This window comes from Myotis daubentonii, chromosome 6 (genome assembly GCF_963259705.1).
Source record: "Myotis daubentonii chromosome 6, mMyoDau2.1, whole genome shotgun sequence".
Taxonomy (NCBI): domain Eukaryota; kingdom Metazoa; phylum Chordata; class Mammalia; order Chiroptera; family Vespertilionidae; genus Myotis; species Myotis daubentonii.
The window spans coordinates 97,184,962-97,199,619 of NC_081845.1; the positions used below are offsets into that span (position 1 = coordinate 97,184,962).

Sequence of the window (14,658 nt, forward strand, 5' to 3'; positions counted from 1 at the left end):
TCAGCAGAGCCCAGAAGGTGTGGCTCAGTGGTTGAGCATCGGCCTATGAACCAGGAGGTCACGGTTCAATTCCCAGTCGGGGCACAGGCCTGGGTTGTGGGCTTCATCCCCAGTGGGGGGTGTGCAGGAGGTAGCCGATCAATGATTCTCTCTCATCATTGGTTTCTATCTCTCTCTCCCTCTCCCTGCCTCTCTCTGAAATTAATAAAAAACATTTTTAAAAAGTCAGCAGATACTTAAAATAATGTTTCCTTGTTCTTTGGGAAATAACACAATCAAACACAATTGTGAAGTAAGATGTTAATGGACGAGAAAGTTCTACAATAAATAGACAACAGCCCTAGCTGGTTTGGCTCAGTGGATAGAGCGTCAGCCTTCAGACTGAAGGGTCCTGGGTTCGATTCCAGTCAAGGGCACACGCCTGGGTTGCAGGCTTGATCCCCAGTAGGGGGCATGCAGGAGGCAGCCCATCAATGATTATCTCTCATCCTTGATGTTTCTCTCTCTCCCCCTCTCCCTTCCTCTCTGAAATCAATAAAATTATACTTTAAAAAAAAATAGTCTAACTAACAGATAGCCCTGGCTGCTCAACGCCAGATGCCCACATATGCCACTGGGCAGAGCTAAGGATGCTGCCATTGTACCAAAGCAGGTGAGGGCAGCTCTACCCAAAAAAATGCTGAAGGCCAGATCTCATCCTGTCCCTCGTTAACTCCCCTTCCATAGTATTCATGTTTTCTCTACTCCACATAGTGGATGATTTTTTCTAAGTCACTACTTCTTTATGCTGGTCTGTTACTTAACATATTTATTGTGTTATGTATTTATTTCTTTTTTTAATATATTTTATTGATATTTTATAGAGAGGAAGGGAGAGAGATAGTCAGAGAGAGAGATAGTCAGAAACATCGATGAGAGAGAAACATCGATCAGCTGCCTCCTGCACATCTCCTACTGCGGATGTGCCCGCAACCCAGGTACATGCCCTTGACCGGAATCGAACCTGGGACCTTTCAGTCCGCAGGCCGACACTCTATCCACTGAGCCAAACCAGTTTTGGCATTTATTTCAATTCTACAATTTCTATTTGCTTCACTTGCTTCTTTTGCAAATCTGCCTTTTTTTATAATGCTCTGTTCCTGTACAATGGATTAAATTCTTCCCTTTATCTCAGACTACCTTCGGCCTGCGGGAGTGTGTTCCTTGAGGTTTTCATCACCTGTGACTGCGCCTGCTGACTTGCCCCTGTGGGCCTGAACGAGCCCATGCCTTCATTCTGCCTCACCTTGGGAACAGTTGTCTTCCAAGGGAGCCCCAGCTCTGGAGCCGGGCAGTGTCCCTGTGGGGTGGCTTAGCTTTGCTTTTGTTCAGCCCTTTGAGATTCACAGGTTCCCAATCATGTTTTTAAGTTAACAAATAGTTCAGCCAGGCTGATGTGGCTCAGTGGCTGAGCATCGACCTATGAACCAGGAGGTCACGGTTTGATTCCAAGCACATGCCCAGGTTGCAGGCTCAATCCCCAGTAGGGGGCGTGCAAGAGGCAGCCAATCAATGATTCTCTCTCATCATTGATGTTTCTCTCTCTCTGAAATCAATAAAAACATATTTTTTAAAAATAGTTCAGCCCTGGCTGGGTAGTTCAGTTGGTTAGAGAATTGATTGTCCCGATATGCTAAGGTTGTGGGTTCGATCCCTCATCAGGGCACATACAAGACTTAACCAATGGCCTGGTTGGCATGGCTCAGTGGTTGAGTATGGACCTATGAACCAGAAGGTCACGGTTAGATTCCCCATCAGGGCACTTGCTTGGGTTTGGGGCTTGATCCCTAGTTGAGGGTGGGGCGGGCGGGAGAGGGCTGCAAGCCAACCAATGATTCTCTCTCATCACTGTTTCTGTCTCTCTCTCTGAAATACACTAGTATATATAACTGGCCAGTAAGGCTCAGTTAGTTGGGCATCCCTCTGAGCACTAAAAGGTTGCTGGTTTGATTCCCTAGCAGGGCAGCACTTGCCAGAGTTGTGGCTGGATGCCTGGCAGGGGGCGTGCAGGAGGCAGCCTATCAGTGTTTCACTCTCAACATCAATGTTTCTCTCTCCCTTAAAATGAATAAAAAAATATTTTAAAAAAATTTTTATTGATTAAGGTATTACAAATATGTCTTTATCCCCTCATTGTCCCCTCACCCCCCAATCCTGCGCTCACCCCGTTGTCTGTGTAAAAATATATTTAAAAAAATCAACCTATGAATGCATAAATAAGTAGAACAGCAAATCAATGTCTCTCTAAAATAAAAAGATTTAATAGTTCAGACACAAAAATATGAAAAATATTGTCATGAGCTCCCATGGAGTTCCATGTCCATCTCCGTGACTGCATCCGTCTCCCTACCCACCCCCTTATCGTGTCACAGCCCAGGTAACCACTACATTTGTTGCTGCTTTTACTATACTTCTCTAATATGCTCTTCCGTTGTAAATGTTTTTTTTTTAATATATTTTATTGATTTTTTACAGAGAGGAAAGGAGAGGGATAGAGAGTTAGAAACATCGATGAGAGGGAAACATCGATCAGCTGCCTCCTGCACGCCCCCTACTGGGGATGTGCCCGCAACCAAGGTACATGCCCTTGACCGGAACTGAACCTGGGACCCTTGAGTCCACAGGCTGACGCTCTATCCACTGAGCCAAACCAGTTAGGGCCGTTGTAAATGTTTTTAAACATCACACACTACATGTGTCCTTCTGTGGGCTGCCCTTTTCTTCACATTGTGAGACTAACCCATGCCAGTGTGCGAGTCACACCACTGCGCAGGCGACACTTCATGGCTGACATGTACTGTATGAACAGTCGCTTTATCCATTCTCCTGCTGCAGAATGTTTGAGTAGCTTCCTTTTCTTCAGCTAGCGAGGACTTTTGTATGCATTAACCCTATATGCATGTGAGTCTGCTTAGGGTGTATTATCAGAAGTGGAAACACTGGATTTTAAAAAAATTTGCTTCTTATTTAAGATATTGCCAAATTGTTTTCCAAAGGGCTTATATAAAGTCACATTCCCACAAGCAATATCCAAAACAGTTTGGCAGTTTATTTCTCGCCTCCAGGATTTCCTCACAATCTACTAGGTGTACCAGTTAATAATGCAGTTTTTCAATAGCTGGAGTTACACATATGTTGATATATATGCAATTTGATATGTATGCTATTTTGTTGTATTGACAGCAAACTTCAAAACTTCATGTCAAATCTGCTGGAGGTGTTAACATCATAGATATTTTTACGCTTAAAAATGTCAAATTTCATGCCAAAAAAAGAGCATTTGCGGGAAGTTTTAATTCATTGTTTTGAAGAAAAAGTTATCGTATACTTCAGGAAGCTTATGGTGAACATGCTCCATCTCAAGATACTTGTGAACGCTGGTTTAAACACTTTAAAAATGATGATTTCAATGTGAAAGACAATGAACGTCCAGGTCAGCTGAAAAAGTTTGAAGACCAACAATTACAAGTATTGGATGAAGATGCGTGTCAAACTCAAAAACAACTTGCAGCCCTGGCCAGTTCGGCTCAGTGGATGGAGTGTCGGCCTGCGGACTGAAGGGTCCCAGGTTCGATTCCGGTCAGGGGCATGTGCCTTGGTTGCGGGCTCATCCCCAGTGGCTGTGGGGGGGGGGGGGGGGGCGGCGCAGGAGGCAGCTGATCAATGTTTCTAACTCTCTATCCCTCTCCCTTCCTCTTTGTAAAAAATTAATAAAAGATATTTTAAAAAAATAAAAACTTGCAAAAAGATTAAATGTTGCTCAGCAAACAATTTCCGATCGTTTACAGGCAATGGGAAAGATTTTAAAGGAAGGAAAATGGGTGCCACATCAACTGAACGAAAGACAAATGGAAAACTGAAAAGTCATCAGTAAAATGTTGCTTCAACAGCACGAAAGAAAGTCTTTTTTGCATCGAATTGTGACTGGCGATGAAAAGTGGATTTATTTTGAGAATCCCAAATGCACAAAATCATGGGTTGATCCAGGTCAACCATCAACATCGACTGCAAGGCCGAATCGCTGCGGAAAGAAGACAGTGCTCTGCGTTTGGTGGGATCAGGAAGGTGTGGTGTATGATGAGCCTCAAAAACCAGGTGAAACCGTGAATACTGATCGCTACCAACAACAAATAATCAATGTGAACCACGCTTTGATTGTGAAATGACCAGAATGTGCCAGAAGACACAGCAAAGTAATTTTGCTTCATGATGACGCACCATCACACACTTCAAAACCAGTTAAAGACGCGTTAAAACAGTGCTTCTCAACCTTCCTAATGCCGCGACCCTTTAATTGGGGTGACCCCCAATTTCATTGTTACAAATTGAACATAATTAAAGCATGTGATTAATCACAAAAATATGTAATTACGTGTTTTCCAATGGTCTTAGGCAACCCCTGTGAAAAGGTCATTCGACCCCCAAAGGGGTCGCGACCCACAGGTTGAGAACCGCTGCGTTAAAAGATCTTGCCTGGGAAGTATTAACCCACCCACCGTATTCACCAGACCTTGCTCCTTCAGATGACCACTTGCTCTGATCGATGGCACACACTTTCTGAGCAGCACTTCAAAACGTACCAAGTGGAAAATTGTGTCTCTAAATGGTTTGCCTCAAAACAAGAAAAGTTCTATTGGGACGGTATCCATAAATTACCTGAAAGATGGGGGAAATGTGTAGCTAGCGATGGACATTACTTGGAATAAAGCACTTTTGATGTTTCTCTTGAAATTATCGCGTTCTCTTTGATTACAAAATCCGCATTAACCATTACACCTAGTAAAGGACACTCACAGGCTTCCTTGGTGCAAGCTTGGCTCCGCCCCCAGACCAGGAGCAGCCACCAGCTGCCGGCTTTGTGCTCAGTGGCTGGAGCTCAGTGGAGAGATGAAGTCAGAGTTAAGAGCTAGACTAGGAGGCCCTTGGTGGACGGTCCCTGTAAAGGCGGGCTTTCACTAGGATTTTTGGCACAAGGACCCAAGTCATGATTTGGAAGAACCCCTCTGGCTGTTGTGCAGATAGACCTTCATGGGTCGCGGGTGGCAGCCGGCCCCTTAGGCGCTGTTGGGGTCCTGTAGGTGGGCGGTCTGGGAGAGCCGATGGTGGCTCCCAGCAGAGTGGAGTAGCAGGGGTCTGAGAAGTGGTCTAACCTGGCGTTTTCACGGTAGTGCCAGCATGACCTGCTAGTAAACTGGATCCAGTGTGCAAGGAGTCCAGCAGACTCCAAGGGTTCTAGCCGGGGCAGCTGGCAGGGTGGTGCCTGGAGGGGTGGGCACTGTTGAGTATCCTTGGGATGAGACAGGCAGCCAGGCCCCAGGGGGCTCGCTGTCTGGGTGGCTGAGCTAGGCCAGACTGCTGCGTCACTACCAGGAGAGCTTTGGGGAGATCTGCTCTGAGGGGTGGGAGGGAGGGTTGTTTATTTCTGAAGCTGTTCCACTCCCAGGACCTGCTGGGGTGAGTGTCTTGGGGTGAGGTCTTCTCAAATCACCAACTCTAAGAAATTAGGGCAACGGAACCAACAGACCCTAGGGGTGAGTTGACCATCTAGATGCCAGCCAGGGGTTAATGAAGGGTAAGGCGCTGACTAGGCTGTGGAAGTTAAGCTATTTGAAATATGACTGTGGCTAATAACCTAAATAGGGTTTGCTATGTGCCAGGCACTGTTTTCAGTGCACTTAAGTATCTTTTTTATTTTTTGTTTTATCCATTTACAAATGAGGAAATTGTGCGCAGCCAAGTATTACAGTCAAGTGTTGTCTGACACCAGAATCTAGCCAATCCACTATACTTCCTATGTGCTAGTCACCTTAAAAAAGTGCACTTCTGAGCCCGAGCCAGTTTGGCTCAGCGGATAGAGCATCAGCTTGTGGACTGAAGGGTCCCAGTTCAATTCTAAAAAAGGCAACCTTGGTTGCAGGTTTGCCCCGACCTGCGGGACAACAACGGGGGAACGAAGAGACACCCTAGGAGAATGAGACAAACAAGGGACACGAAAGAATGGAGGCAAGACAAGTCCTGATCAAGCCCCCAACTTTATTCTCACAATGGCAGGATATATACTGTTTTAGGGACGGGGTTGGGTGGAGAAGCCTATTAGCTTATCAGCAGGGTTGTAGCAGGCTCCAATGTGGCGGTAGTTGCTTTAGGGAATAGGATGGTTATCTTTAGCTGCTGGCCAGATCGCAGGACACACGTAGTTTCTGGTAATTAGGAGTTTCTGGAGGAACCAGAAACTTATAATTCTTTTTTTTTTTTTTTTAATATATTTTATTGATTTTTTACAGAGAGGAAGGGAGAGAGAGAGAGAGTTAGAAACATCGATGAGAGAGAAACATCGATCAGCTGCCTCCTGCACATCTCCCACTGGGGAAGTGCCCGCAACCCAGGCACATGCCCTTGACCGGAATCGAACCTGGGACCCTTCAGTCCGCAGGCCGACGCTCTATCCACCGAGCCAAACCGGTTTCGGCGAAACTTATAATTCTTAAGATGGCTTTGTCTAAGCCAATATCTCTAATGGCTCCCAACACAGGTTCCCCAGCCCTGGTCGAGTGCATGCAGGAGGCAACCAATTGCTGTCTCTCTCCCCCTTCCACTCTCTAAAAATCAATGGAAAAATATCATCAGGTGAGGATTAACCAAAAAAAATGGATTATGAAAAACAGTTGCACTAGAACTAGAATTAATCCATATTTATGAACGCAAGAAGATATAAATCCAAGCATTATATTAAGGATGCAGAATAGAAGCATAAAGAACAGCCAGGAGCCCTGGCCAGTGTGACTCAGTTGGTTTGGCCATCCTCCCATGAACCAGTTGGGATTTCCAGTCAGGGCACACGCCCGGGTTGCAGGCTCCATCTCTAGTAGGGGGCATGCAGGAGGCAACGGACCCAATGTTTCACTCACATATGGTAGATGTTTCTCTTTCTCCCTGCCTCTCTAAAAATCAACACGAAATCTTTTCAAGTCAGGTAAGGAATGATAAAGCCACAATTCAGATGGTGGTTTCCTGATTGGGAGAAAAAGGAAAACTGATGCTCAGAAGCTGGGTGATGGTTGGGTACACAGGGGACAATGGAATTTGAATCCTGGTACTTCCTATCTCTGGGCTTAAGCAAATTAACACCAGGGAGCCTTCCCTTTCTTGGCTGTAAAGTGGACAAAGTTCATTTTTAGGGATTCAATGAAGTGAACCAAAGCATGCAGAAAGTACAGTACATGGTGGCTAAGACATACAAAATGAGGCCTGAGATCCAAATGGAATCATGTGCTTAGGACCTTCTATCATTAATATTTAATGGTAATTAAATATTTCCATGGAGGAAAAAGCCCAATTTTTCTTCTATCCCCCCCCCACCCCCGGCACCATCCCAGTTACCTCAGAATAGCAAATGGGAGCAGGTGACCCTGCCCTCCAGGAGTAACAAGGCAATTCAAGAAAACACTAGCAAAAGTGATTAAGAAAAACAGATGGAAAAGATCTTTCATCAGTGTAAGTGGTGGGGATCAATCTAGAAATGTTCAGATAAGAATTTTTAAAATGAGTCAAGCCCAGCCATTGAGGCTCAGTGCTTGAGTGTCGGACACATGCCCAGGTTGCGGGCTAGATCCCTAGTAGGGGGCGTGCTGGAGGCAGCCAATCAATGAGATAATCATTGATGCGTCTTTCCCTCCCTCTCTGAAATCAATTATTTTTTTAAATTACCAACTGAAGCCCTGACCAGTGCTACAGTGGTTAGAACATTAGCCTGCACACCAGGGGGTCCTGGGTTCAATTCCAGATCAACACTACCAACCCTCTCCATAACTTTATCAATCCTGTAAAACTATAACCTATAAACTCCCCATGCCCGGCAACCACCAGTATATTCCTTTAAAATACATCTAAACAACCTGTTTTAACCAACTCGGCAAAAGGCTTTTTCGAACCATCTTGTTTTCACTGAGACCAAAGAATCCACTTCATTTGCTTTAATGTGTTTTATTGGAATCTTTTGATAAAACCATAAACCTGTTTAAAGAAGCGAAAGCTACTGATACTTGTTCCCAAATCTCTAGGCAGTGTTTTCCTGCGGCCGCTGACAGCTGCTCACACTGGCCAAGGCAGGAAAGACGGAGTTCCTACATCTGCCCAACACCAGAGAGCATCCTTTGAGTGAGCAAAACCCTGAAATTTCACAAAAGAAGCATGTATTAGAACCACACAGGCAACGGCCATCAAAAACATCAAGCTGGACAGGCAGGGAAGCTGCCACAGGGAGTAAAAGGGAGATGGTATGAGTGGATCAGATGGTTTCCAAGATCCTCAGAGAAATGCTCAGAGACTCTAGTCCAACCAGGTCATCACTACCACTCTGGGGTTGCAAGAAAAACCAGAGACTCACCATAGTAGCCAGAGAGGAGGACCTGGCTCTGTCACAGCCGGAAGTGGCAGGAACCATTCACCACCTAGGCATGCCAACCCTCCAACAGGAGTAATGCAGGCTGTCCACCAGGTCAGGGGCGGATCCCTGAGAGGGCACTGCCCTCGCTGGGCTACCAGAACTCATGCTAGCAAGATGAAAACAGAACAGCCAGTGAGGACAAACCGAGGTAGGACCCACCCATGGGCTCTTCTCAGAGACCCAAATATCCAGTTCCCCAAATGAGTCAGAACTTAATTTTTTCACTTCAGAGCCAGCGTCAGAGACTCTAGTCTGAGAAATCATCATTCCCAACTTAGGGAGACCTGGATCAGGGAAAGCCATTCTGGTAAGGGACCTAGTGCATTCAAAGACACAGGGATGGGAAAGGTCCCTCTCCCTTCCTCTCCGTAAAAAAAAAAAAAAAAAAAAAAAAAAAAAAAAAAAAATCAATAAAAATAGACTTTTTTTAAGAAAAAGAAAAAGGACGGTCTCCGAGCGGCACCTAGAGCTCTCACACCTGCCACTCACCTTTCCTCAGGATGCCGCCGGTGGACACCGACACCCCTAAAGGAGAAATGAAACAGGAGTAAGCGGTTAACAAGGGTTCCCGGCCACCAACTTCTCCCCAGGCACCAGGGATCCAGCCCCGGGGTTGGTGGTCAGCGCGCTGCGGTGATGGCGTCAGAGACACTCAGAATCACCTGGGGTCATCATCCCCGTCCTACCCCGGCGAGCGCAGCCATTTCGCCTCGCACACCCACTTACCCTCCAGGCGCTGTAGACCCGCCTGCGGGGACTCGGGGCCCACGAAGAAACCAGTGAGGCAGCGGGGGCCGGGACACTCTAGCCGAGCCCCTATGCCCCGGCCAGGTCAGTTCCAAGCAGTGGCGTCACGGAGGCATCAGACACTCTAGTCTGTAATGGCGACTCATCCCGCTCAGCCCGGGACTGCGGTCCCCTCCCCGGCTGGGCCCCGTAGAACCTGCCGGGGAGCCGCGCACAGATGGCCGGGGCGCCGGGTCCCCACCATCCCCCGCTTCGGGGGCAGGCTGGCACCGCGCTTCCCGCACAGGTGCCAGGAAGCAGGTCCCCGGACAAAGAGGCGCACGCGGCCGAGGCCGGGCTATTTATGGCGGCGTGAGCCGGGGCCTGGCGGCCGTAGCTGTCCTCTTAAATGCCTGCTTCCACCTGCGACATTTCCCCGTTGTTCGTCCAAACAAGAATAAAATAAAGTGAGAGAGGCCATCAATGAATGTTTCACACTCTCCCGGGCAACTATTCAGAGATATTTTGTGAATAGTACTTGAAAAACAAAAAACAGGTGCCCCGACTGGCCAGGCGGGAGGCAGTCCGCGCCGCCGATGCGCGCGCAGCGAGCGCTCCCCGGGGGCCTCCGGGGGGGCGGGACTTCCGCTCCGGGTCCTTGCGGGGCCCAGCGTGGGCTCCGCTCGCTCCCAGGGACTGTCACCCGCCACGAGCACAGACACTGAATTAGCAGCGCCACGGGGGCCCACAGCCCTGCCAGGCACATTAGCGTCGTGTCTTTTTCTTCCTTAAACGTTTCCGGTATAACTGACTACAATGAGCTGCACATGTTTAAATACAGAATCCGAGCCCTAGCCGGTCTGGTGTCAGCCTGCGCACTGAAGGGTCCGGGCGGGATTCGGGTCTAGGGCGGCGCAGGCTCGGCCCGGTCCGGGCGTGGGGGAGGCGATGCGCTGTTTCTCTGTCTGCCCCCCCGTCCCCCCCCCCCTTGTTAGGATGCACTACCCCTGGCCCCTCCTGTTGGGCATGTTTTCTGGAATGTATTGTGATAAGTTTTCCCATAGCTGGAAGCAAACGGCCTGCTCTGCAGAAGATCAGATACACGCCCCCGCCGACTGGGGCGCCCCCTCTGCCTGGGCTGTGCGCCCACCAGCCATCCCGTTCCCTTCCGAGGTTCAGGCAGCTGCGCTGGGGGCCGCCCTGACCCAGCCCCTCGGGCTGAGCCCGCACAGGCTGAGCCGGACGCCATAGCAGTTCTTAAACTCGCACGTCCCTTGGCCTGGCTCCTGGTGGCGCGGACCTAACGCCTCTCCCTTCCACTCTCTCAAAATCAATGAGGAAGTATCCTCGGGTGAGGATTAACAAAAAATAAAATACAAAATTCGATCTTTAAAAAAAACCATTCTAACCTTTTTTTGTGTCCACTTCAGTAGTGTTAACGTATACAGTGGGGCCTTGACTTACGAGTGTCTCAACTAACGAGTTTTTTGAGATACCAGCTGTCTCTCGACCAATTTTTTGCATTGAGTTGATAGAGTAATTTGAGTTAACGAGCTCCTTAACGAGCTCGGTCTCGGAACTAATTGTAAGTCAAGGCCCCACTGTATTCACGTTGTGTAACCGACCTCCAGAACTTTCTCATCTTGCAAACAGGCTCTACCCATGAAACAGCTCCTCCCCGCCCTGCTTTTTCAGGTCCTACTCTGAGCATGGGAGTTGGCCAAAAACAGTGGGGTGTTCAGGAGGCTCTGAACAGCACCCCATGTAAGGTAGCGCAGTTGGGGTGGGTGGCAACAGCCAGGCCCTATTCTCCACCAATCTTCGCTCTCAGCAATCCTCCTTTTGCTCTTGCCCCTTAATCCATAAACTTGTACATTATCCCAAATCCCACCTACTTGGACCTTCTATACCCCCTCATTTATAAATGCAAGTGTTTTTTGGTGATGTGTGTTGGCATCTTTTTAAGGCAGAATAGTAAGAAGCTAGGGAAATTCCTTGACAAGTGGAATAAGGGGAACTGAGATAAAGTAATTAGACAAAGCCAAACAATTTTTTAAAATATGTCTTTATTGCCTTAGCTGGTTTGGCTCAGTGGATAGAGCGTCAGCCTTCTGACTGAAGGGTCCTGGGTTTGTTTCTGGTCAAGGGCACATGCCCAGGTTTCAGGCTTGATCCCCAGTGTGGGGCATGCAGGAGGCAGCTGATCGATGATTCTCTCTCATCGTTGATGTTTCCATCTCTCTCTCCCTCTCCCTTCCTCTCTGAAATCAATAAAAAAATAATTATTTAAAAAATAAATAATCTCTATATATAAGCCTACGTGACCGTTGAACTGCTCACTATGATGCGCACTGACCACCAGGGGGCAGATGCTCAACGCAGGAGCTGCCCCTGGGGTCAGTGCGCTCCCACTGCAGGACCACCGCTCAGCTGATCGACAGGCACCAGACACAGGGCTCACAGCTGGCTGCCACAACCCAGAGACCGCAGAAGAGCAGCAGCTAGCCTACTGAGCAGCAGCAGTGGCAGGTGCGGTGAGGCCAGGATGAGCAGGAGCAGCAGGCAGAAGCGGCAGGCGGCGTTGGACTGCCAGTTTCAGCCCAATCCCTGCAGGCCACACTGAGGGACCCCACTGGTGCCCAAATCCATGCATTGTGCCTCTAGTAAAAAATAAAACTAATCAGGAAGTAACCCTGGCCCCTCTCTACACACATTTTGACAAATCAACATATTTAGGACACACCTGCAAAGCTAATGAATATTCTGTTGAGACCCTCACCTGAGATCTCCCCTAGAATTCCTGCCACCCAAAGAAAGATAAAAAGCCTCAAGATAAAGGATCTACTACACTCTCGCTAGAGCATGCCCAGGACTTGTATCTTTGCTGTTTTTCTCCTAAACTCTAAAGGAAACCACAAGACTTGCTACCAGCAGAGCAATGGGCAGTGGCAGCTCGTCCCAGGCTGACCTCCTGAACCCGTCTTCAAAGCTCCCTTTTCTCTGACTTTCTCACTCCTATTACTTTTTCTACCTTAAGGCCTTCCTTTGTTTCACAGTCCCAGCTGGACTCATGTGAAATTTCTCCTACAGGAAATCAAGACTCCACACACCACCAGTGGGCCCTAGGCAGAACCACCCTGGGCCCAGACCTCTTCTGGTAACATTTTTTAAAAATTGACTTGAGAGCCAAAACCGGTTTGGCTCAGTGGATGGAGCGTCGGCCTGCGGACTGAGGGGTCCCAGGTTCGATTCCGGTCAAGGGCATGCGCCTGGGTTGCGGGCACATCCCCGGTGGGGGGTGTGCAGGAGGCAGCTGATCGATGTTTCTCTCTCATCGATGTTTCTAACTCTCTATCTCTCTCCCCTTCTCTCTGTAAAAAAATCAATAAAATATATTTAAAAAAAAATTGACTTGAGAGAGAGAGAAACATCAATTTGTTGTCCACCTAGTTATGCATTCATTGGTTGATTCTTGCATGTGCCCTGACTGGGCATCAAACCTGAAACCCTGGCTTACCGGAATGATGCTCTAACCAACTGAGCCGCCTAGTCAGGGCCTGTCTGGTAACATTTTGAGCAAAAGCCACATATAACAAGGTGACTGAGGCTTCTGAAGCATACAGAATCAGTCGCCTTTTTGAGTCACATAATTTAGGCACAGTGAGCATACAGTACAATTTGGAAGAATGCAATTGTGAGTGCAGGAAATATCCTTCACTTTCTTCTGCAATTATCTGCCCTACCTTCCCTCAAGGTTTCAGGCTCCCATCAAAAAATCTCTTCCAGCCTGCCAGTGTGACTCAGTCGTTAGCTCTATCCCCAGAGAGGGTGTGCAGGAGGCAGCCAATAAATGCTTTCTCTCATCTATGTTTCTATCTCTCTATCCCTCTCCCTTCCTCTCTCTCTAAAAAAATAAAAATAAAAATAAATCAATTAAAATTTTTTTAAAAAATCTCTTCCAAGAATCCTGTGGTATCTGTGGCTGATGTTGCAAAGTGATTTTGCTTGAAATTTAAGATGTGTTATGTGTACAAGTAGACAATGGCTTATGTTCACTGCCCTAATGAGGAAGACATGAACTTAACTGGCCTAGCCTCAGGAATTCTCTCTTCTGCTCTACCTCATGTTGCTGGAGATGCTGTTACTACAGAGTTCCCTAACCCCTCATTGCTGCTGCTGCCAGTGGTCAACACTTGGAAGGCCTCTCCAGCCTCCACTGACAGCAATGAGCCTTACCACCAAGGGCGGCTGGAAGCAGAGCCTTCCTGCTCCCCCACCTCTAAATACACCCGGAGTAGCCTCTGGTGCAGGCTTTTCTCAACTTTGGTTGCACATTAGAAACACCTGAGCATGCCGAAACCGGTTTGGCTCAGTGGATAGAGCGTCGGCCTGCGGACTGAAAGGTCCTGGGTTCGATTCCGGTCAAGGGCATGTACCTGGGTTGCGGGCACATCCCCAGTGGGAGATGTGCAGGAGGCAGCTGATCGATGTTTCTCTCTCATCGATGTTTCTAACTCTCTATCTCTCTCCCTTCCTCTCTGTAAAAGATCAATAAAATATATTAAAAAAAAAAAAAAGAAAGAAAGAAACACCTGAGCAACTTGAACTCTACACCAGGGGTCCTCAAACTACGGCCCGTGGGCCACATGCAAATACAAATATTGCATTTGTTCCTGTTTTGTTTTTTTACTTCAAAATAAGGTATGTGCAGTGTGCATAGGAATTTGTTCATAGTTTTTTTTAAAACTATAGTTCGGCCCTCCAACGGTCTGAGGGACAGTGAACTGGCCCCCTGTTTAAAAAGTTTGAGGACCCCTGCTCTATACAATGCTCACTTGCAGACGTTCAGAATCGACTTGGGGGAAGGCCTGGCATATATATTTTTTTTTGTTGTTGTCGTTAATCCTCATCCAAGGATATTTTTTCCATTAATTTTTAGAGAGAATGGAAGGGACAGAAAGAGAAACATTGATGTGAAAGAGAAACATCAGAAACATCTGACTGGTTGCCTCCCACACACACTCTGATAGGGCTGGGGATTGAACCTGCAACCCAGGTACTTCCCCTTGACCAGGAATTGAACCCAAGACCCTTTGGTGTGCAGACCGGCACTCTAACCACCGAGCAACACCAGCCAGGGGTATATATTTTTTTTAGCCTTCCCAAATGATTTAATATATATATACATTATTATTATATTATTATTTTTTATTTTTTTGGTATAACAAAAGGTGGAAATTTATTGAGAAACAAGCAGATTCCCATGTGGGGAGGGGAAAAGAGTCCCATTGAGTCCCTTTTCTCTACGGTTTATAAAGGCTGCAGATCTTTATGCCTTGATATCCCCTCTGATTGGTCACTATCCCCTTAGATTGGTTACTATAGCAACTCCAGAGCTCAAACCTCCCGTGAAGTACCTGAGGTTCCCTCCTTTTTCTCCCTTGTTT

General features: G+C 47.5%; 1 protein-coding gene, 1 long non-coding RNA gene and 3 other non-coding genes across 5 annotated transcripts in view; 1 reads left to right on the forward strand and 4 right to left on the reverse strand.

The window, feature by feature from the left end:
- The window catches only part of VARS1 (valyl-tRNA synthetase 1), an 88,246-nt gene that overhangs the window by 23,152 nt on the left and 50,436 nt on the right, over nt 1–14,658 (forward strand). The window lies entirely within an intron of this gene.
- Nucleotides 8,019–9,572, reverse strand: LOC132237727 (uncharacterized). The gene is made up of 4 exons (XR_009453572.1): nt 9,212–9,572; nt 8,975–9,010; nt 8,426–8,591; nt 8,019–8,208 (listed from the first exon to the last, which is right to left on the reverse strand). It is a non-coding gene; the product is annotated as an uncharacterized LOC132237727 (long non-coding RNA).
- LOC132237857 (small nucleolar RNA ZL8) lies at nt 8,317–8,399 on the reverse strand. Its single transcript, XR_009453671.1, has one exon. It is a non-coding gene; the product is annotated as a small nucleolar RNA ZL8 (small nucleolar RNA).
- On the reverse strand, nt 8,688–8,756 carry LOC132237789 (small nucleolar RNA SNORD52). The gene has a single exon (XR_009453621.1). It is a non-coding gene; the product is annotated as a small nucleolar RNA SNORD52 (small nucleolar RNA).
- Nucleotides 9,104–9,164, reverse strand: LOC132237793 (small nucleolar RNA SNORD48). The gene has a single exon (XR_009453625.1). It is a non-coding gene; the product is annotated as a small nucleolar RNA SNORD48 (small nucleolar RNA).